At 43.3% G+C, this 22,207-nt stretch overlaps 1 protein-coding gene across 1 annotated transcript in view; it reads left to right on the top strand.

Annotated features, from left to right (window-relative positions):
* Window positions 1-22,207, top strand: part of ANTXR1 (ANTXR cell adhesion molecule 1) — a 243,865-nt gene that overhangs the window by 141,396 nt on the left and 80,262 nt on the right. The window lies entirely within an intron of this gene.

Genomic DNA, 22,207 nt, shown 5'->3' with positions numbered 1-22,207 from the left:
CAGGGGACATGGGTTCGTGCCCCGGTACGGGAGGATCCCACATGCCGCGGAGTGGCTGGGCCCGTGAGCCATGGCCGCTGAACCTGCGCATCCGGAGCCTGTGCTCTGCAACGGGAGAGACCACAGCAGGGAGAGGCCCACATAATGCAAAAAAAAAGAAACTAACATGATCGATAAAATCATGGGTCATTAGGAGTCAGTATGCGTTACGGTTTGCCAATGGACACACCATTTTGGGTGGAGCAGCTGAAGGGGCTGCTCTGGGTGCAGTGCCTAGGAAGGATCAGCAGAATACTGTAAGTGATGAGTGTTACTTGATGTGTAATAAATACACATGCGTGTGTGTGTGTGTGGCACATGTGCACGTATGCACACACACGCACACACACTTGTTGAGTTGCACCAGCTGATACTCTTCCAAAGCCACCTTGGTCTTAGCAACTAGTCAGTCCATCTGAGAAAGTGCCTGAGGCCTCTTTATTTTTAACAATAAAGAGTGGCACCGGGCTTCCCTGGTGGCGCAGTGGTTGAGAGTCCGCCTGCCGATGCAGGGGACACGGGTTCGTGCCCCAGTCCGGGAGAATCCCACATGCCGCGGAGCGGCTGGGCCCGTGAGCCATGGCCGCTGAGCCTGCGCGTCCGGAGCCTGTGCTCCGCAACGGGAGAGGCCACAACAGTGAGAGGCCCGCGTACCGCAAAAAAAAAAAAAAAAAAAAGAGTGGCACCTACCTTTATTTTATTCTTTTAGCTACCATTTATAGGACACACCTCTATGTGCCCAGCACAAGATCAGTAAGGATCTCCTCCCCATCACCGTCACCTGGAGCCACCACATAGCTCTGGCCAGCATCCCCAAATAGTGCAGGGCCTGGGATAACCCGCCATCACCTGCCGTGCCCAAATGATATGTGCTTGTCTATCAGTTTCTATTCCCTGGCCCCCAAACCAGGAAAAGACCAAACAAAGTAATATCCAAATGAAAAGAAAACATAAGCTCTTGCAAGTCTAGTTCTAGCACATGCCCTGACTTCATGCACAATCAGAGCATGCGCTGTAAAGGCAGGTGCGTTTGAAGCGAGCGCTGCTCCACTGCCACAGCTTCTTCCATTCCCTTCATCTCAGTTCTTCCATGGCAGGCCCAGCAGAGGAAAATAGATGGTGAGCATCTCCAGGCTAGAGCTTGTCTTCACTTTATCTCTGGAAATCCAGCATTTAGCATACAGTGCAAGGCGACTCAAATCTGTGTGTAGGACAGAAACTGAAGCCTCATAGAGCACTAGACTTGAACAAAAGGGAGAAATGGTTTCAAACAACACTTTAAAGAGATGATAAATGGATGAATGCAAAACTCAGTCAGGATGTGGATCCCTGTGGCAAGGATTCTGGAAAGAAAGAGGCTTTTGCACCAACAGAAGCCTCTGGTTTTGAGGGGAAAAGATGACTCGTAGCAGACAAGAATGTGTGGGTGGGAGGAACCCTGGTGGGAGGGACAGGTGCAAGTCTCAGGTCAATTAGTGTAACCCAGGCTGGAGTGATTTCACCAAGATTTTAAGCAGTCTTAAGCACAGCAGCCCCAGATTTAAATGTTTAAATACTTAAGGCTGCATAACCATTTTATTTTTAAGGTTAAAAAAAACACTGAGGCAGCCAGACTGCTTTCTATGGTGATTCAAAAGGAAGCATATCTTCAAGTCTGGAATTCTCGGGGGAAGAAAACTTTCAGAGGGCTCTTAAAGAAGAGGGTGGCTGGGAGTGTTGGCGGTGGCAGCCTGAGGTGAACACTGGGGCTTCTGTTGTAGTAGGCATCACCCTTTGTTCACTTAGTCCCTTTGATTATTAAAAACAGTTACCTCTGGGTGGGGACAGCTAGGAACAATACAACAGCCAAGCAGTACTCCACCATTTACTGGTTGTGTGATCTTGGGCAAGTTACTTAACCTCTCTGTGCCCCAGTTTCCTCATTTATATGATGAGGACGATGAGAGCTCTGACCTCGTAGGTAGATGGTGAAAATTAAAGGATTATCTATATATCTGCTTAAGATTGTTCCTTGTATTATTATTAATAATTACTATTATTAATATTTTAAAATATTTACTATAATAGGAATATATAACCGTACTGTATGGCATTCAATTTATATGAGTGAGAAATGTCTCTTTTTTCCAGTTTTATTGAAACAGAATTGACAGATAGCATTTTATAAGTTTATGGTATACAACTTAATGATTTGGTACGTGTATATATTGCAAAAAGTTTACCATAGTAAGTTAACATCCATTACCCCACATAGTACACACTTTTCCTTGTGATAAGAACTTTTAAGATTACTTTCCTAGCAACTGTCAAATGTACAATACAGTATTCTGAACTGTAGTCATCCTGTTGTACATTATACACCCCGAGCTTTATCTTGTAACTGGAAGTTGTACATTTTGACTACCTTCACTCAATTCCTCCACCCCCAACCCTGTACCCCAGCCCCCACCTCTGGCAACCACAGATCTGATCTGTTTCTATGAAGTTGGTTCTTTTAGATTCCACATGTAAATGAAATCATACAGTATTTGTCTTTCTCTGCCTGACTTATTTCCCTTAGCATAATGCCCTCAAGGTCCATCCAGGCTGTCGCAAATGGAAGGATTTCCTTCTTTTTTATGGCTGAATACTATTCCATCGTATATGTATACCACATCTTCTTTACCCATTCGTCCTTCAATGTACACTTAAGTTGCTTACATGTCTTGGCTATTGTAAATAATGTTGCATTGAACATGAGGGTGTCTGTATCTCTTCAGGATAGTGGTTTTGTTTCCTTCAGATATATACCCAAAATTGGAATTGCTGTGTCATATGGTAGTTCTATTTCTCATTTTTTGAGGAACCTCCATACTGTTTTCCATAGTGGCTGCACCAATTTACATTCCCATGAACAGTGTACAAGGATTCCCACTAATACTTGTTATCTCTTGTCTTCTTGATGATAGCAATCTTAACAGGCATGCAGTGATATCTTATCGTGGTTTTAATTTCCAGGAAAATGTCTCTTATTTAATGCCGTTCATTATTGGAGGCAGGATCACACAAGGTCAGATTGCTTTGCAATATTCAGAATATTTTTCAGCGAATCTATCTGGCTAAGCCTATGTTGCTTTGGAAGACAGCAAAAATGTCTTAATGTGGCCTGATTTTGTAAGTCCTGAGGAATTTCTTTACAAGGGAAGATCTTAGAGACTGATTTTCCTGTTTATGAAGCATTTAAAAACTGCCCTTCCACATATTTCTGAAAGCTGTCTGGGGCTCTGATGCTTAGTGTGCTCCCCAAATTACTCGTTGATCGCTGGCTTCCTTTATGAGTGATGATGTTCTGAGGAGGACAGGGTAAATTCACGTGTTTTCTAAAGGGAGTATACAGGAAGGAGGGCAAACGTCATCTCCCCGCACCCCAGGATGCCGTATGCAGTAAGTTTCTCTCCCCCGCGTGACAGCACGCCCTCACCACAGTCTGGGACTAGCAGAGGGCATCCTTGTAAATGACGGTCCTGAAACCTCCCTGCCCTGTCTTGAGTGTGGGAAATACCCCATGGCCTGGTACCAAAGCCATATCTCCATGATGGGAAATAGCCAGAGAGCAGAAAGGGTCTGTAACATGAGGAGCCATGAGGTTTGCCTTCCTCCCGCTTCTGCACAGTTCTTCCGGGGAATAATATTCAAAATCTTTAACAATTTGCAAGGCCTCCATCCCAATTGAGACAAACATTAACCCTTTAGTGGCTGGATATGGGGTGGGATGGGGGATGGTCCATGAAGTCCTGTAGCGTGGCAGGGGTACAAGGGCAGGCACTCAGGTCACTATTTACTAATCATAAAGAGCATTTTAACATGTAACGACCAGTATGGCCAGATCAGGCATGATAGACACTACGAGGCCAGGCTTCTGCAGCCGTCAGCATCCTCTTGCCTCCTGCTGGTCCTGGAAGAAGAAATCTGAAGGCTGAGAGTGACTGGTGCTACCCATTGCATTTTGCCTTTCTGGAAGGACCCCATTCCCAGCTGGCTCTTATCTCCCACCTAGAAGGAACCTGGGTTAACTTATTGCCCGCGTAGCAGAGAATAATCTATCAGTAATGACTGATGGACAGAGAATTGGCCAGGTCTTAGATCCAAAGTTTCCAGTGTTTCCCAACGTGGCCCTCAGTAACCCCAGGTAAATCTTTGCTTTCTAAGATTCCTAACTTTATTCACTGGCACAAAAAATATTCACATTGGAAGAGAGAGAGTCATCGGCCTATGTACCCTGTGCTTATTTGCATTTTCAAAAAGGGAATTCAGGGGCCAATATTTTACAAAAAAATAAATGAATAAATAAAACCCTGCCTCAGTTCCACAAAGGGCATTGCCAGAACGCTTTAAGTCATGCTATGGACACTCCACCCACTTATAAATTTGGTCCAATATTATTGAAATCTCTAAATTGAACTTTAAAAAAAGGAAGACTAGGAAATCTGCATGAGAAGAGGATCATGGGGAAAAAGAGTTGAAATGTACTGGATGAGTAAACGTATGAACATATGGAGGAAAAAAGTCCACAATGAATCAGTGGTATTAGAGGTAAATATTATCTAATACAGATCTAGAACATGCAGGTAACCCTGAGAGTCTACCATCATCCCAGCCAAGAGGCAGCACCCTGAAAGCCTGCAGTCTAACTAGGATGGTAGCTTTACGTACACAGGCAAAGGCCATCACATCCTGCCTAAATTTCAGCAGGTCACCAGACACTGATAGATTCTGATTAGCAATGGGGACTGGCTCCTTCGAATCAAAAATCTGGGGGAGAGGATAAATGCCTGCCTGGTGTCTTAACCTACGGACCCCATGTTGACGCTCTCATGAACACCCTCGATTACCTAACACCCAGCCCACTTGCCCTGCCCCATCCTTATACCGAGACAGAGCAATTGATAGTCTTCTCCTCTCCTACTCCATGATGATCCCTTCAGAAGAGAATTGCCCAAGCATGCTGTTGGGGCCACTGCTCATTTACGAGGCCTTCTCATTGCTTAGCAAACTCTCACCTCATCTTTGTGGAGCCCCAGACTCCACCCCCATGGTGTCTCTCCCAGACTTCCCGTTCTCCCGGAGAGGACTGTCCTATCTCTGGCTCTTTCACTCTCAACAGACAGCCTACCCTTCTGCCTCAGTGAGAGGTGGAAGCTGTCCTGTGAGAAACCTTCCACTTCAAGTAGCACTTTCATGCGTGCTGCTCCAACATCCCTCCCCTCCCCGGATGCAGCCTGGCCCCTCTGCCTCTCTCACCACTCATGTCCTTCATTTTGTTCTCTCTCATTCGCCTCTGCCTGTGGTATCTTCATCCTTTCCTCTCCACTGCCTTCCTCCCTGCTGCCTACTGGCCTCTTTCAACCTTTAAAAGTTCTCATACATTATTCCTCCTTCAAGCCGCCCTCTTCCTTCTCCCTCCCTTTCATCTGCCAGCTTCTCTGCAGAGCAGACTGTCCACAATTCCTTCCATTCACTCTTCGGCCCACTGCACCCTGGCCTCCATCAGCATCGTTGCTCTAGTCCATACATTGCAAGCCTGAACTCCCCAGCCAGGGATCTCTGCTCATTTTGCCTTCTACTTTAGCTCTTTCAGCAATGGGCACTCTCTTCTTTCAACTCTCTCCTCTGCTGGCTGCTGCCGCCTCTTCTAAATCTGTCTTCAGTTTTCCCCTGTCTCCTCCTGCTGCCACTCACCTCTTGTTCTCCAGGATTGTCTTCAACCTTCTCTACACATTGTCCCTGGGCAATATCACTAATGCTCATGACTTCAGCTACAATGGATATGCTGACGGCTACTTAATGTGTCCACCCATTGCTGGCCTCGGCTTCAGAAGACCAGGCCCACAGCATTGGTACCCAATGGGCATCTCAAATGTAGGCATCTCTCCCCATCGTGTCCCAGCTAAATTCATCATGTTTTCCCCAGAACTGCTCTTCATCGATAGATATGTCACCATCCTCTGAGCTGCCCAAACTCTAGACTGAAGAGTGATTGCCAAGGTCTCCTCTGTCTCTCCTAGTCTTCTCTCACTTCACAGGTGTCTGTAGAGCATCCTCTTCTCTCACACGCCATCTCATCTGATACATCCATCTGCACCCTTTACCCCAGCATAAGCATAATATGGGGCACTCATTAGTTGCTTAATAAACAGTTGTGGAATGAATGGATGAACGAATGTCATTGCCTTAGTCTGAGGTTCTGCATCTCCCGCCTGAACTACTGCAATAACTTCCTAACTGCTCTTTTAGCCTTTCTCACTGTCACTAGGTTTTTTTTCCCTTAAAAAAAGAAAACTAGGGCTTCCCTGGTGGCGCAGTGGTTGAGAGTCCTCCTGCCGATGCAGGGCACGCGGGTTTGTGCCCCGGTCCGGGAAGATCCCACATGCGGCGGAGCGGCTGGGCCCGTGAGCCAAGGCCGCCGGGCCTGCGCGTCCGGAGCCTGCGCGTCCGGAGCCTGTGCTCCACAACGGGAGAGGCCACAACAGTGAGAGGCCCGCGTACCGCACAAAAAAAAAAGAAAAAGAAAAAGAAAGAAAACTAATCAGGTCATGGTCCCACTCACTTCCATGCCCCAAATCCTCTTGACTGTTCAAGATCTCTAAAGCAGACTTCAAATTCCTTGACATGGCGTACGTAGACCCTTCTCAACCCGGCCACACCCCACTTCTCCACCTCACCTCCCACCTACTCCTCCCTGTGCCCGGACCCCCTCGGCACCCTGTGCAGACTCCTTCATGGCACTGACCATGGCGTTGTAACTGATCATTTGCTTGTCAATCTTCCCCTGTAGACATATGCTATTGGAAGCCAGGGCTGTAGTTCCCCAGCGCATAACCATGCCTGGCTCAAGACAGACTGTTACTCAGTATATCTCAAAACTCATTGAGGAGCTAAATGGAAGGAGGGCCATCTCCAGGCACACTCTATTCTTTGGGGTTCCTTGAACATACCTCATAGCTACTAATGATCTCTTTGCTTATATTGTTTCCGCTTGCTGAAATATTTTCATCTTCTTTATCTACTCTGTCAACAATTCCTCTTTCTTCAAAGCCCGGTTCACTGATCACTCCGTCTCAGTAGCTTTCCTTTTTCCCACCTGGGGAGAATTAGCGCCAACCTCCCTTGGTTTTCATAGCACTTTTTTCACACATCTATTAGCGAATTTTCTCATTCTGTCACAAGTGTTCATTCATATATATGTTCCTGTCACTATATAATGAACTCCTCCAGGGGACGGAGAAACTTGTCACAGAAAATCATCCCACAAAGAAGTACAGTGCCTACTATGTAATTCATATGTTTTCCAAACTAAACTAAAGGGGGGAAGGGGAATGGATACGAAAGGAACCCACAAACCGGTGGAACTGTAGGGCATGGTAGTTTCATGGGTGTTTGTATTATTATTATCAGGTTTCATAAATTACATGTATGTTACACACATTGTTTTATATGTATCAAATATTACATAACAAAAGACACTTTTATCAGCTTCTTAAATAAAATCCTAGAAATCTGCCCATTTTATTAGGGGGTTGATTGTATATCAGGAACCCTGAATCAAAAGATCTTGCCATATTTTGCCAGGTGAAAAAGTTTCTGGAGATTCGTTGCATAGCAAGGTGAACATACTTAACGTTACTGAACTGTACACTTAAAAATGGTTAAGATTAGGTTATGTGTTTCTTACCACAACTAGAGAGAAAATAAAAAGAGATCCTGCTGTAGAGTTGGAATTCTTCTGCAGCCCAGCTAATTAAACTACACTATTAAGGTGAAAGCAAACCATTATATTTCTGTTCAAATAACGGCAAATATTGGGAGAGGATCTTGTGCGTGCTTTGAGAATTTCTCCCGCGAGAAACAAAATGCGGTTCCCTTTTGTTTGGGTTTGTTTTTAAAGGCCTCGTAGGTATCTTATGAACAGTTTTTAAAGAATTATGTAAAGGATCATGTTTAATTCACTTTATTGAATTTCTAGGGTAGTTCAATGAATGACAAATTGCAAGGGACAAAAACTAATCAGGAACTTGACATGCCTTAAATTGAAATAAAAATAAATTCTTCAAATAATGCCCTCCACACCTTTAAGCATAGCATTTCATTTTCAGGGCCAGACAACCAAACCTAACATCACCAAAGGGATTCACTGAAGCATATTTAGTAGAAACCTGACAAGTACAAGCCGTTCCTTAGCCAGGCATCATGGACCTAGACTCATCGTGCTTTCTGGATCCCTTTCCAGCCTCCACCCATTCCCATCTGGACACACCTCTCTCTGCAGCTGACAAGGTTGCTTCCCACTAGCACGCAGAGCCCTGCCATGGCCTGCCCTCGCCTCAGAGCTCTGCACCACACGCCAGTCTGTTCTCATCTCCACCTTGCCTGGAAACCCACCCGCCACCATCCTCATGCCCCTAGGTGAGCTGGAAAGAGGCAAGCTGTCATTAAAGACAATGGGGTTCCAATATGAGATCTGCCTCCATAAATATGAGATCTGCCTCCATCAAAGGCAAATCTTTTAACCTTCATTTCCTCACATGAAAAATTAGAAAATTGGAACCATGCTGGCACTAAGGTAGCTTCCTTATATTCTTACCTCCTATAAGTGAATCTACTCCTCTCCTTCAACATTTCCTGGCCTGTGGTCCTTAAACCTGGTTACACATCAAAATATGATGCAAGTATCAGGGGCAGCATTTCCAGACGTTGTTCACCTAAACTTCTTTTGACCTGGAATCCTCCCTTGACCCTTACTCATTAACATACTGACATCTAGAAGGGCACTAGTCCTTCCCGAACACCTATTGACATCCTGATGTCTGGAAGGACACTAACATTCTGCCAAAGACCGTTTGGGAAACATAAGCCCAGAGAATGCTGAATTGGCTGAAAGTCAGATTCCTGGGTCCCTAGGTGTGGCCTCTTTACCGCCCTCCTCGAAGGGTGTCAATGCCAACAAGCTCAAACACACTGTGAACATCATCCCGTGCCCTTGTTCCTTGTGTGTCCTGCTCAGATCCCACAGGCACTGCCAGTGGCTGGAATCACTTTGCCCATAACCCAGGCAGACCAGATGCTCCTCTAAGCCTCAGGGAATCTGAATTCATGAATTTTTTTTAACTGTCTCAGTGTTTCGCAGTGACTCGTGCATCATCTAGTGAGGAATGTGCATAGCTGCTCTTTGAAATTACCATGTACATCATTTAGGCCTTATCAACTAATGTTAAAATTCTTGCCACTACTCTCTCTTACGTATGAATTTGGCCTTTTAAATAATTCCAGTCTTAAGGGAGATAAGATGAGAGGCCAAAAATTATTTGGAATTTGAGTTCCAAATGTAAAAAACAAAAAAGTTGAGCTCATTTCTTTGAAAATTTCTTGTACTACATTCTAGATCAACACCCTTGGCACTAGACTTTACTAAACTTTTACAGTATAAAATTACTGGATTCAAGCAGTACTTGGCCAGCTCTAATCAACTGTGAGGTTTCTATTACATTTATACTGTTTGTATAGTAAGTTTCATTTATCTGTCATCAGCTAGTATTTCATGTTTCCTGGACATTTTCCACATTGCATTGCCTAGTTTCCCTTGGTGTCTTGATTTTAATTAAAAGGATATTTATTATAAGGTCAGGGAATCAGAATGGAAGCCTAAATTGTAAAAGCATGAGAGCAAGCATCCCCTTCCATCCATGAAATTAAAGCCTTTTGTTAGGTGGCTTTTCAGATCTCATTGGCATTTCTTCTATACACAGCTTTCTTCTGATGGCTTCTCCTCACACAGAACCTATGAGGCCAGGGAGGTAGCAAAGGAGCTGGAATTAAGATATCAGCCCAGAAGTCTCAGGATATGCGATGTTTTAAATCAAAGGCTCCAAATACAACATTTAGGCATACGACAACATTTAGGCATCTAAATACAACATTTATTTGAGTTACCCCTCTGAGCATGCAAGAGGTAATCATTTGGGAAAAATCAATTACTCCTGGCTGGTGATACACTGGACTTCCTAGCAAAATAAAAACAAAAAATTTCCTGGTAAAAAAAATGTAATAAAAGTTGTTTTAAATGCATAGCCAGGCTCACAAGAAAATAGACATTTCCAGGGACAAAATAAAAAAGGTTCTGGAAATCAGACGGTTAGCTGACCCTAAAGCGGTGGTGATTTTCCAATCTCAATAACCTAGACATTTGGTTTCAGAGCCTTACATAGGTCCAGAAAAGTTTGGGAGTCAGAACTGAGTCTTCTGCTACAGCTGAGACCTTAAGTAAAAGGATGAGCTATGAGTTGTGTGTGTGTGTGTGTGTGTGTCCCTAAGAATTCAGAACCACAACCTCTCAGTTTTAGAGTTCAAATGTTTATTACTTGGGGTTCTGTAAATTACAAACTAAGAGAAAGGGATCACAGTTTGGAAGTGTTTAGGAATCTGCAAAAGGGAACTCTCTGGCAGGTTGATCCCTTAGCTCAGTCTTCATAAGATTCCCATAGGTAAATGCAAACTTCACATGAGCTCACAATCGAAAATTACCAAAAACCCAAGGAATATTATTACTCAGACTCCTTGGGGTTTTACTACGCATGGAAAGCACAGAAGACCAGAAATCAGTTGAGGAAGTCAAGGCCCTGTCATTGGTCTTTCCTTTGCTCTCTACAAAGTTAACAGTGGTTGAGTAGCAGATACATCAAAAGTTCTCTAAGTACCATTATTTCTCCCATAACATGAAGGGTATTCCTAAAAATATCACTTCATATGGAATTTTAGCCCTATGGAAATAACAGGACTGGGGGGGGGGGATATAGGTTCAGAACAGAACATTCAAAACTGTGCAACGTTATAAAATAATACCCTTTTAAAAATTAATAAGAAACTGAAAATTTCCACCATTTTAAGCATCTTCCATTCTTGAAGTAATGCTACAGTATAAATAGCACTATGTCTCAATTTTTAAAAAATAAACACATGAAGTTTTGTGATGAGTTTGAGTATGATGTAGCCCCATGCCTTTGAGTTAACGGGACAGAAGGAAGGACATTCTTAGGATGAAGTGTCACAACAACAGAGGTGGATGACTGAGACTCATTGTCTTCTTACCCCTTCTGTGCTGGCTTAAAATAGAAATGCAGCTTTTGTTGTCTTGCCAGGGTCCTCTTTTCATAACAACAACAACAAAAAAGCTGTTTGTGTGGTTCCAAATAAGACCAAATGCCACAAAAGTGTTATTCTGCTGCTCTCAGCATGATAGCCTTTTCTTCAATCCATGACACATGCTTCTAATCCCCTTTAAAGCAGATGAAGGGCCCCATGCCTTCCATTCTCCTTTCTTTGGGTTCCTCAGTGTGGTCTCCAATGAAGCTCAACGTGGATTCCTTTACTCCCTTTGCTCTCAGGGTGTCCCATGAATCTCATCTCTTCATGAGCATCTCATGCACAAGCTTAAGGCTTTCCTCCTTCCCTGAATCCTTGGATTCTTATAACCAGGACATACACTCGTGTTGAGGATGCTTTAAATGCTTTCATGAAGAAAGGTACACAGGCTCACAAGTGCGATATATTGATTTAATTGCACTGCACAAGGGTAAACAGAACTAAGAAAACAGATGAGGTGTGTGTGAGTTTTGTATGTTTCTTCCAGGTCACTCCTGACAGCTGAGCAGCATCTTCACATTCACCTGATAGTACTTGGTGGCACCCAATATAATCAGCCAGCTCACACTTTTAAATGGTTAATGTTATGTTATGTGACCTTTACCACAACCAAAAAAATCTAAAACACATACAGGCATACTTCAGAAGTATTGCAGGTTCCATTCCAGACCACCACAGTAAAGCAAGTCACATGAATTTTTTCGGTTTCCCAGTGCACATTAAGGTTACGTGGTCTATTGAGTATGCAACAGCATTATGCCTAAAAAAAAATTTACATACCTTAATGTTAAAAATATTTTATTGCTAAAATATGCTAATCACCTGCACCTTCAGTGAGTCATAATCTTTTTCTTTTAATTTTTGAATTTTATTTTATTTATTTTTTTATAGAGCAGGTTCTTATTAGTCATCAGTTTTATACACATCAGTGTATATATGTCAATCCCAATCGCCTAATTCATCACACTACCACCACCACCACCCCGCCGCTTTCCCCCCTTGGTGTCCATACGTTTGTTCTCTACATCTGTGTCTCAATTTTTGCCCTGCAAACTGGTTCATCTGTACCGTTTTTCTCGGTTCCATGTATATGCATTAATATACGCTATTTGTTTTTCTCTTTCTAACATACTTCACTCTGTATGACAGTCTCTAGATCCATCCACGTCTCAACAAATGACCCAATTCCATTCCTTTTTATGGCTGAATAATATTCCATTGTATATATGTACCACATCTTCTTTATCTATTCATCTGTCGATGGGCATTTAGGTTGCTTCCATGACCTGGCTATTGTAAATAGTGCTGCAATGTGTCTTTTTGCAGGGGTGCATGTGTCTTTTTGAATTATGGTTTTCTCTGGGTATATGCCCAGTAGTGGGATTGCTGGATCACATGGTAATTCTATTTTTAGTTTTTTAAGGAACCTCCATACTGTTCTCCATAGTGGCTGTATCAATGTACATTCCCACCAACAGTGCAAGAGGGTTCCCTTTTCTCCACACCCTCTCCAGCATTCGTTGTTTGTAGATTTTCTGATGATGCCCATTCTAACTGATGTGAGGTGATACCTCATTGTAATTTCGATTTGCATTTCTCTAATAATTAGTGATGTTGAGCAGCTTTTCATGTGCTTCTTGGCCACCTGTATGTCTCCTTTGGAGAAATGTCTATTTAGGTCTTCTGCCCATTTTTGGACTGGGTTGTTTGTTTCTTTAATATTGAGCTGCATGAGCTGTTTATATTTTTTGGAGATTAATCCTTTGTGCATTGATTCGTTTGCAAATATTTTCTCCCATTCTGAGGGTTGTCTTTTTGTCTTGTTTATGGTTTCCTTTGCTGTGCAAAAGCTTTGAAGTTTCATTCAGTCCCATTTGTTTATTTTTGTTTTTATTTGCATTACTCTAGGAGGTGGATCAAAAAACATCTTGCTGTGATTTATGTGAAAGAGTGTTCTATGTTTTCCTCTAAGAGTTTTACCGTGTCCGGTCTTACATTTAGGTCTCTAATCCATTTTGAGTTTATTTTTGTGTATGGTGTTAGGGAGTGTTCTAATTTCATTCTTTTTCATGTAGCTGTCCAGTTTTCCCAGCATCACTTATTGAAGAGACTGTCTTTTCTCCATTGTATATCCTTGCCTCCTTTGTCGTAAACTAGTTGGCCATAGGTGCATGGGTTTATCTCTGGGCTTTCTATCTTGTTCCATTGATCTATGTTTCTGTTTTTGTGCCAGTATCATATTGTCTTGATTACTGTAGGTTTGTAGTACAGTCTGAAGTCAGGTAGTCTGATTCCTCCAGCTCCATTTCTTTCCCTCAATACTGCTTTGGCTATTCAGGGTCTTTTGTGTCTCCATACAAATTTTAAGATTTTTTGTTCTAGTTCTGTAAAAAATGCCATTGGTAATTTGATAAGGATTGCATTGAATCTGTAGATTGCTTTGGGTAGTATAGTCATTTTCACAATATTGATTCTTCCAATCCAAGAACATGGTATATCTCTCCATCTATTTGTATCATCTTTAATTTCTTTCATCAGTGTCTTATAGTTTTCTGCATATAGGTCTTTTGTCTTCCTAGGTAGGTTTATTCCTAGGTATTTTATTCTTTTTGTTGCAGTGGTAAATGGGAGTGTTTCCTTAATTTCTCTTTCAGATATTTCATCATTAGTGTATAGGAATGCAAGAGATTTCTGTGCATTAATTTTGTATCCTGCAACTTTACCAAATTCATTGATTAGCTCTAGCAGTTTTCTGGTGGCATCTTGCGTATTCTCTATGTATAGTATCAAGTCATCTGCAAACAGTGACAGTTTTACTTCTTCTTTTCCAATTTGTATTCCTTTTATTTCTTTTTCTTCTCTGATTGCCATGGCTAGGACTTCCAAAACTATGTTGAATAATAGTGATAAGAGTACCCATCCTTGTCTTGTTCCTGATCTCAGAGGAAATGCTTTCAGGTTTTCACCATTGAGAGTGATGTTTGCTATGGGTTTGTCGTATATGGCCTTTATTATGTTGAGGTAGTTTCCCTCTATGCCCACTTTCTGGAGAGCCTTTATCGTAAATGGGTGTTGAATTTTGTCAAAAGCTTTTTCTGCATCTATTGAGATGATCATATGGTTTTTATTCTTCAATTTCTTAATATGGTATATCACATGGATTGATTTGCATATATTGAAGAATCCTTGCATCCCTGGGATAAATCCCACTTGATCATGGTGTACGATCCTTTTAATGTGTTGTTGGATCCCATTTGCTAGTATTTTGTTGAGGATTTTTTTTTTTTTTTTTTTGCGGTACGCGGGCCTCTCACTATTGTGGCCTCTCCCATTGCGGAGCACAGGCTCCGGATGTACAGGCTCAGCGGCCATGGCTCATGGGCCTAGCCACTCCGTGGCATGTGGGATCTTCCCGGACTGGGGCACAAACCCGTGTCCCCTGCATCGGCAGGCGGACTCTCAACCACTGCGCCACCAGGGAAGGCCTGCTGAGGAGTTTTGCATCTATGTTCATCAGTGATATTGGCCTGTAATTTTCTTTTTTTTTAGTATCTTTGTCTGGTTTTGGTAGCAGGGTGATGGTGGCCTCACAGAATGAGTTTGGGAGTGTTCCTTCCTCCACAAATTTTTGGAAGAGTTTGAGAAGAATGGGTGTTAGCTCTTCTCTAAATGTTTGATAGAATTCGCCTGTGCAGCCATCTGCTCCTGGGCTTTTGTTTGTTGGAAAGTTTTTAATCACAGTTTCAATTTCAGTGCTTGTGACTGGTCTGTTCATATTTTCTGTTTCTTCCTGATTCAGTCTTGGCAGGTTGTGCATTTCTAAGAATTTGTCCATTTCTTCCAGGTTGTCCATTTTATTGGCATAGAGTTGCTTGTAGTAGTCTCTTAGGATGCTTTGTATTTCTGCGATATCTGTTGTAACTTCTCCTTTTTCATTTCTAATTTTATTGATTTGAGTCCTCTCCCTCTTTTTCTTGATGAGTCTGGCTAATGGTTTATCAGTTTTGTTTATCTTCTCAAAGAACCATCTTTTACTTTTATTGATCTTTGTTATTGTTTCTATTTCATTTATTTCTTCTCTGATCTTTATGATTTCTTTCCTTCTGCTAACTTTGGGTTTTGTCTGTTCTTCTTTCTCTAGTTCCTTTAGGTGTAAGTTTAGATTGTTTATTTGAGGTTTTTCTTATTTCTTGAGGTAGGCTTGTATAGCTATAGAATTCCCTCTTAGAACTGCTTTTGCTGCCCCCCATAAGTTTTGGATCATCGTGTTTTCATTGTCATTCATTTCTAGGTATTTTTTGATTTCTTCAGTGATCTCTTGGTTATTTAGTAATGTATCGTTTAGCCTCCATGTGTTTGTGTTTTTTACGTTTTTTTCCCTGTTAATCATTTCTAATCTCATAGTGTTGTGGTCAGAAAAGATGCTTGATATGATTTCAATTTTCTTAAATTTACTGAGGCTTGATTTGTGACCCAAGGTGTGATCTATCCTGGAGAATGTTCCATGCGCACTTGAGAAGAAAGTGCAATCTGCTGTTTTTGGTTGGAATGTCCTATAAATATCAATTAAATCTATCTGGTCTATTGTGCCATTTAAAGCTTCTGTTTCCTTATTTATTTACTCATAATCGTTTTATAATAGTAACATCAAAGATCACTGATTGCAGATCACCATAGCAAACATAATAATAATGAAAAATTTTGAAATATTGAGAGAATTACCTAAATGTGACACAGAGACATGAAGTGAGCAAATGCTGTTGGAAAAATGGCACCAAAATACTTGCTCAACACAGTGTTGCCACAAAGCTTCAATTTGTAAAAAACAAAATATCTTCAGGGCACAATAAAGCAAAGTCTGCCTGTATATTACCTTCTCCTTTACTTCATGAAAAATCATACTTTGAGCTAATACGATTTCATAGTTGATTGATTTTATTGCTCAGCGTCCTTACCACATATGAATAAATTCACATGTTACATACCTATATTGTAACAAAAGAAACTGTACATGTTGTTTTCAAATTTTCAGGAAGCCTTCTTGGAAATTTAATTTGGGACACAAAGCTGATTCGTGAACCACAAGGCAAGGGAATTTACTTGGAGGCTGGGGTTAGGGGATAAAATGGGATATAGATGGTGTCAATAAAGTACCGTAACTAACCATGAGTCCAACCCATAACTCTAATGAGATCCTTATGGTGCATACATGTGTCACAATCCACTCATGGCAGTTGGAACTGTTAGCATATTAATTACTAAAGAAACATTTATATGGAGAGTTGAGAAACCAGAGTTGCATCTTGTATCACTAAAGGGCTTATTTGACAGGCAAAGAGTTTAGAATAATCAGAAATGCTTTCTTTACCTTTTCCTTTATAATGCATACTCATTCATTCCAGAAATAGTGACTAAGCAGCAAGCACGGACTATGTGTCGGGAGATTAAAACTGAGCCAAGTATGCCCATGTCTTCTAGAAGCTTAGAGTCCAGTTCTTCTTGCAGAAGAAAGAGATGCCAATACAGTGCAGTCAGTTCATTGCCAATGGTGCAGTGAAAGATAAGAACCGTGTCCCTAACGCCCAGGCAATCATCTGCCTGGGATTGCTTCAGGGCTGGATCCAAGAATGCAGGCCATGCCAGCTCTGCACACAGATGAGCACGAATGCTCTTCAGAGGAAGCAAGAGAGTTTCCTCCAGAGATAGTACTCTGTCTTCCCCTAGGTGGGACACGTAAGAAACGAAGACCCCACAGTCCCTGACAATAGAGCAGGGACACAATAACGTTTAGACTCAAACATTTTCTAACCAGCCATAGGCAGCTCTCAACAGAACAGTCATAGGAATGTCTGACTTGAAGCAAAACATACCCCCATATATCCACTTGAGGTGTAGCATTGTTAAAAACAGGCTACTTCATAGTTCTCAAAGTGTGGTCCACGGACCAGCAGTATAAGCATCATTTGGGAGCTTGTTAGAAATGCAAAGATCCCACTCCAGACCTATTGATAATAAACTCAGGGATGCAGCCCAGAAGTCTGTGTTTTAAGAAGCCTTGCAGGCTACTCTGGTACTCGGTAATGTTTAGAGCTATTCACCTAATTCAAACTAGAGGACAAATGCTTAATTTTGTTAATAGAGTAGTTATCTTAAGCCATTCTCATGGACTTTGTCTGGACAGCAGAACTGGCTGTGTGTCATGGAAGTGTCTCCTTTGCAACAAGAGAACCACACCTTCGGTACAAAGGAGGTTGCAGGAGATGCTCCTCATCCAGTTCAAGCAAGAAGGACACTGAGACACTGAAGACAATCTAAGAAGAAAGGGGACCCAAAAAGAAGTCCTCTTCTCATGCCATAAGATGAGCATCTGTCTAACATGAGCTCATACAGCTTAGCCTACAGCCAACAACCATCAGAGAGAAGAGACGGGAAAGATAAGCAGGAGAAACGGAATGTTGTGATGGTGGAGCCATAGCAGGGCCCATGGGGGAATAGCCAAGCCTGGCATCCCCCTGCTCCTTGTGCACCACACTGACCACACTCACTCTATTAAATGGAATGAGCCAGTGTGGCTACCCTGAGAGGAGGAAGAGGGGCCGGTGTCAAAAACCAGGTAGAGGGCTTCCCTGGTGGCGCAGTGGTTGAGAGTCCACCTGCCGATGCAGGGGACACGGGTTCGTGCCCCGGTCCGGGAAGATCCCACATGCCGCGGAGCGGCTGGGCCCGTGAGCCATGGCCGCTGAGCCTGCGCGTCCGGAGCCTGTGCTCCACAACGGGAGAGGCCACAACAGTGAGGGGCCCGTGTACCACAAAAAAAAAAAAAAAAAAACAGGTAGATTGCATTCTGCATTCCATTACACAGTACTATAGCAGTAGAGATGTAAGGGCAACAAAGTGCAAGGATCCAACATAAATTAGGAGCAAATCTTGAACACTTCTAGAGGGGAAAAAAACAAGCAAAATAAACTCACCAGGTGCTTTATTTCACCTTAACATTTTATAAAATAAATTTTAAGAGAGAGATTTACAGAGACCTAAACAGTTGAACTTGACATAAAACACAGTAAAGTTCCCAGATGTCAAAAAGGACCTGGGCATATGTGATCTTTCAACTGTAATCTTCCCATGCTAACGATATCTCCACATTTTCTATCATTTCATTTCCAACAGCCAAACTAAGAGGTGTACCTAAAAAGCTGAATTTGTTTCGACTCAATGAGAAGTTGCCAGTAAGATTTCAATTTAATGAGATTCCACCTGGTCTTTTCAATCTTTCTTTCCTTGACCCGTACGACAGATGATTTTGTCAAATCTGGCCACCTCTACATCTGCCTAAACAAACATGGACTAAATCAGAGTTAAAGTCACTGATAAGGGAGAAGAGGCACATCTCCCAATTCACAACAGAGTTTCAAGACATTCTCAGGTAGCAAAGAAACACTAATAGAATTCAGAAGCTCTCTATCCCATTTCATTTTTCTTATGCGCTTTCACTTCACCAGTCCAACCATTAATGCAGAAGGGACTCTAGGGCAGCTATCCCAAGAAGGCATCTGGTCACTTTCTACTCATCCCAAATATCCAACCTGAAAATGATAGTAAGTAGAGATGTGATGTTGGCCTCTGGAGGAGAAATATGAAAAAATGTCCCCAGAGTTATCCGTGGTACTGCCATTCAGTTCTGCCATGTTATGCTTACAGATATGTTTGTTGAGGGATTTTCCTCTTAAACATTTCATTAAGGGTCTCTTCAACCTTATCCATCTTCTGTTTGTCCCTCCTAATGAGGAAGGAGCTGACAAGTCCACCCACAACCAAGAGGAAGCTCCCAGAACCTTCTAAGAAGGGAAGTAGCTCAAATCCGACCTAAGCTTTGTAGTGTTCAGTTGCTTCTAGCTTGCATTCTTGTTGGCAATAAAGACCGTCTAATCACACTAGTTGGAAGCCAAGAATTATGCAATTAACTTTTAATTACATTTAAAAATGCTACAGAAAACACTGGGTTATGTGAGACCCCATAAAGGGGACCTTGCTTGTTCTGTGAGGTCCTGGGCGACTTCTCAGGGGAGGTGATCTAGCCGATGAATACGTGTTAACTGGGGTACATGCAGGTGTGCAGACAAAGCAGGGAGGTTAGCAAGCAATTAGGCAGAAGACGCTACAAGTGTAAAGCAGCAGGGTGTGTGGAAGGGACAGGAAGGTGACAGGAGGCTGAAGTGCAGAAAGTGAAGGGGAGAGAGGTGGAGAGGGGTGAAGTGGAGAGGCGGGGGGCCACGCCTGCACGTCATGCAGGCCTTTTGGGGGCTGAGGCAATTTGCATTTTCTCCTCTGAGGCTGCAGTGGTGCTGTAGGCTCAAGACCAATGCAAGTTGTTGCCCAATTGCTCCTCCAGGCCACCTGGGCTCGGGCCCTGGCGGGGCGGTGGGGGGAGTGGGGAGGGCTGACTGTCCCTGTCCTCAGAGCACTCCATTGGGTGGCCCAGGCACTGGTCTTGGCATGAGAGTTTGTCTCACTCACAGACAGCCCATCCAGCCTGCCCAGATCGCACTTTGAGACGCTCTCCTGCCATTCCCTGGGCAAGTTGCACCTGCCCCCAGGAGCAGACTGGGAAGGAGGGGGCAGGGACTGGAAGCAATAGGAAGACTTCTTCCTCATTCCCGCTGAATAGAGCCAGACACCCGTCCGATAAGGCCAGATTGGAAGTGGCTAAATTTCGTCTACCTGAACATGGTGGCATTTTTCCAGAAGCTCAGGTGCCCAGTTTACAAGTATGTCAGCCTGGCATCTAGATGATGAATTAGTCCGCCTTTGATTAATACTTAATAAATCATGTGTTTTGCTTTGTCTTTTGGGTTCCCCTTGGGACACTGTTGGATGCAGAATTCGATAAATACCCGATAAGACACGTTGGCCATCAACCCACAGACGGGTTGGTCTGAGTGGTGGCTGCCTGGCTGATGTCAGCACTTCCTGGCTGGTGTCATGTGCTTACACGTATGTGGTGAAGCAGACTCCTACTGACCCCCCCTGAAGACCCTGGCCACTGTCAGGCCCTCTGGCCACCATCTGAGCGCCAGCCTCCTGTCTCACCCTTTTTATGAAGCTCTGGCTTCTAGGCTACACCATCTGGAAACCACCATACATAGTATATACTGAATTTTCATTTGGTATATGTGGAGGGAGGGCAAGTTAAGTGAAACCTTTGTTAAAGATTTAATAAAAGCAAAAGACAGTGACGACAAGAAAGGGAAAGGGGAATAATAATAGTATTCACCATCTATTGAGCACCCGCTCTGTTCCAGATGTTTTGCAAACATTATTGCTCATCGTGACTCAGTGCCTGCAAGGTTAGTGTTATTGCTCCCATTTAGCAGATGAAGTGGAGCTCAAGGAGGTTCAGGGACTTGGCGGATCGTCACAGTCAAAAAAAGGCAGGTCTGGGGTTCACATTTGACAACTACACAGTGCTTCCATGCAGCAAGGGGGCAAGCCGGTTGCACTGTGAAGACAAAACCCCAGCTGCTCTGCACCAAGTCTCTGTACACCCAGGGTACTTAGCAAATACACTGACTACAGCAATCTTGTCAACATCTGTCTGTGTTCCTAAGTATCCTGCTCTCGTCTCGCTCCCTTCCTTAATCCCGCCCTGAGAGAAGAGATGCATTCCAGATCGCTGTCCCCAGCTCCTCACCCCTCCCTCCAGTCTCCAGGCATTTCCTGTTTGAAAATCATCATTGCCTCTGGGATGATGGGAAATCAGCACTGGGCAGTAATGACCCTCCTCAGAGACTGTTTTTAAGGAATTTGGAGCCAGTGTTGAGTGGGTGAGCGAAATCATGGCTTCATGCTTTCCAAAGACCTTCAGCAGGTTTCCCACGATGGCCAGGAAGTGGAGGCAGATGAAATGAGAGTTTGAAATGATAGCCTCGGGGCTTCCCTGGCGGTCCAGGGGTTAAGACTCTGCGCTTCTAGTGCAGGGGTTGCGAGTTCGATCCCTGGCCGGGGAACTGAGACCCTACATGATGCACGGTGCAGCCAAAAGATAAAATTAATAAATAGATTGAAATGATAGCCTCTGCCTCTTATTTAATTGAGTCCTATCCTTTTAGGTGACTGGAGGCTCAGTCCCCTGGCTGACGTTAGTAGAGCCTCAAGTCAGTAGCCTGTCTCAACATACAGAGATGACATTACAGATAGTGTTGGCATGGGTGACAGCAGTGGGGATCAGAGCCCAAATGAGGTCCCAGAATAATCATCAAATCAAAGGTGATATGTACTTAGTAGGGGGCAGAAGTGAGGAAGAGCTGCCTAGTAGGCGGCCTGCCCTGCAGCCGGGAGAGCTCTCCCACTACATTAAGGAACTGGTCCCATGGACAGTGCTCAAGCATCCATCCATAAAGTGGTCCAGGTCAGCCCTGACGCTAAGACATCAAAAGATATTTAATGACTTTTGTATTTACCAGAATTTTCTAAGGAAAAAGACTGCAGGTAGGGGACCCAACATTCTGATAATAAGCTTGGGGTATGAGAGGAGGGAGACATGGTGCAGTCAGAGTGGATAATGGCCAAATTACCTTGTAAAAGGCTCTAAATCAAATTAACTGCAAGGGTACAAGAGCTTCCCTTTTATGAATGGGGTGTGCAAGGTGGAGACAAAAGTGAGGACAGGCTACTTACCACCACCATGCTTCTCCGTATGTCACCCATCCTCTCATTGGCTAGAAGGGGCTCACAATTGCTTGCCTTCCCAGAGTGACCACAGGTCTCTCTTTAACCCTGATGATGGGGTATTTGCAGAGTCCAGTCTTAGAATATTGTTATGTAAATCTTTGTGCCTCTTAAATTTCAGGGCCCTGAAAGGAATCCCCAGTTACCCCTTCTTTGCTGCCCTTTGTTGGGAATCCGTCAGCCTGACCGTCACATCCTCCCTCCATGGGTACCACCTGGGGCCAGTGACAGTTAATGGGATTGCCAACAGTTTGAGTGTGGTCCA

Source organism: Globicephala melas, chromosome 12 (genome assembly GCF_963455315.2).
Source record: "Globicephala melas chromosome 12, mGloMel1.2, whole genome shotgun sequence".
Classification (NCBI taxonomy): domain Eukaryota; kingdom Metazoa; phylum Chordata; class Mammalia; order Artiodactyla; family Delphinidae; genus Globicephala; species Globicephala melas.
Note: the sequence above shows the minus strand (reverse complement) of the source record. Positions and strands in the feature narration are given on the sequence as shown.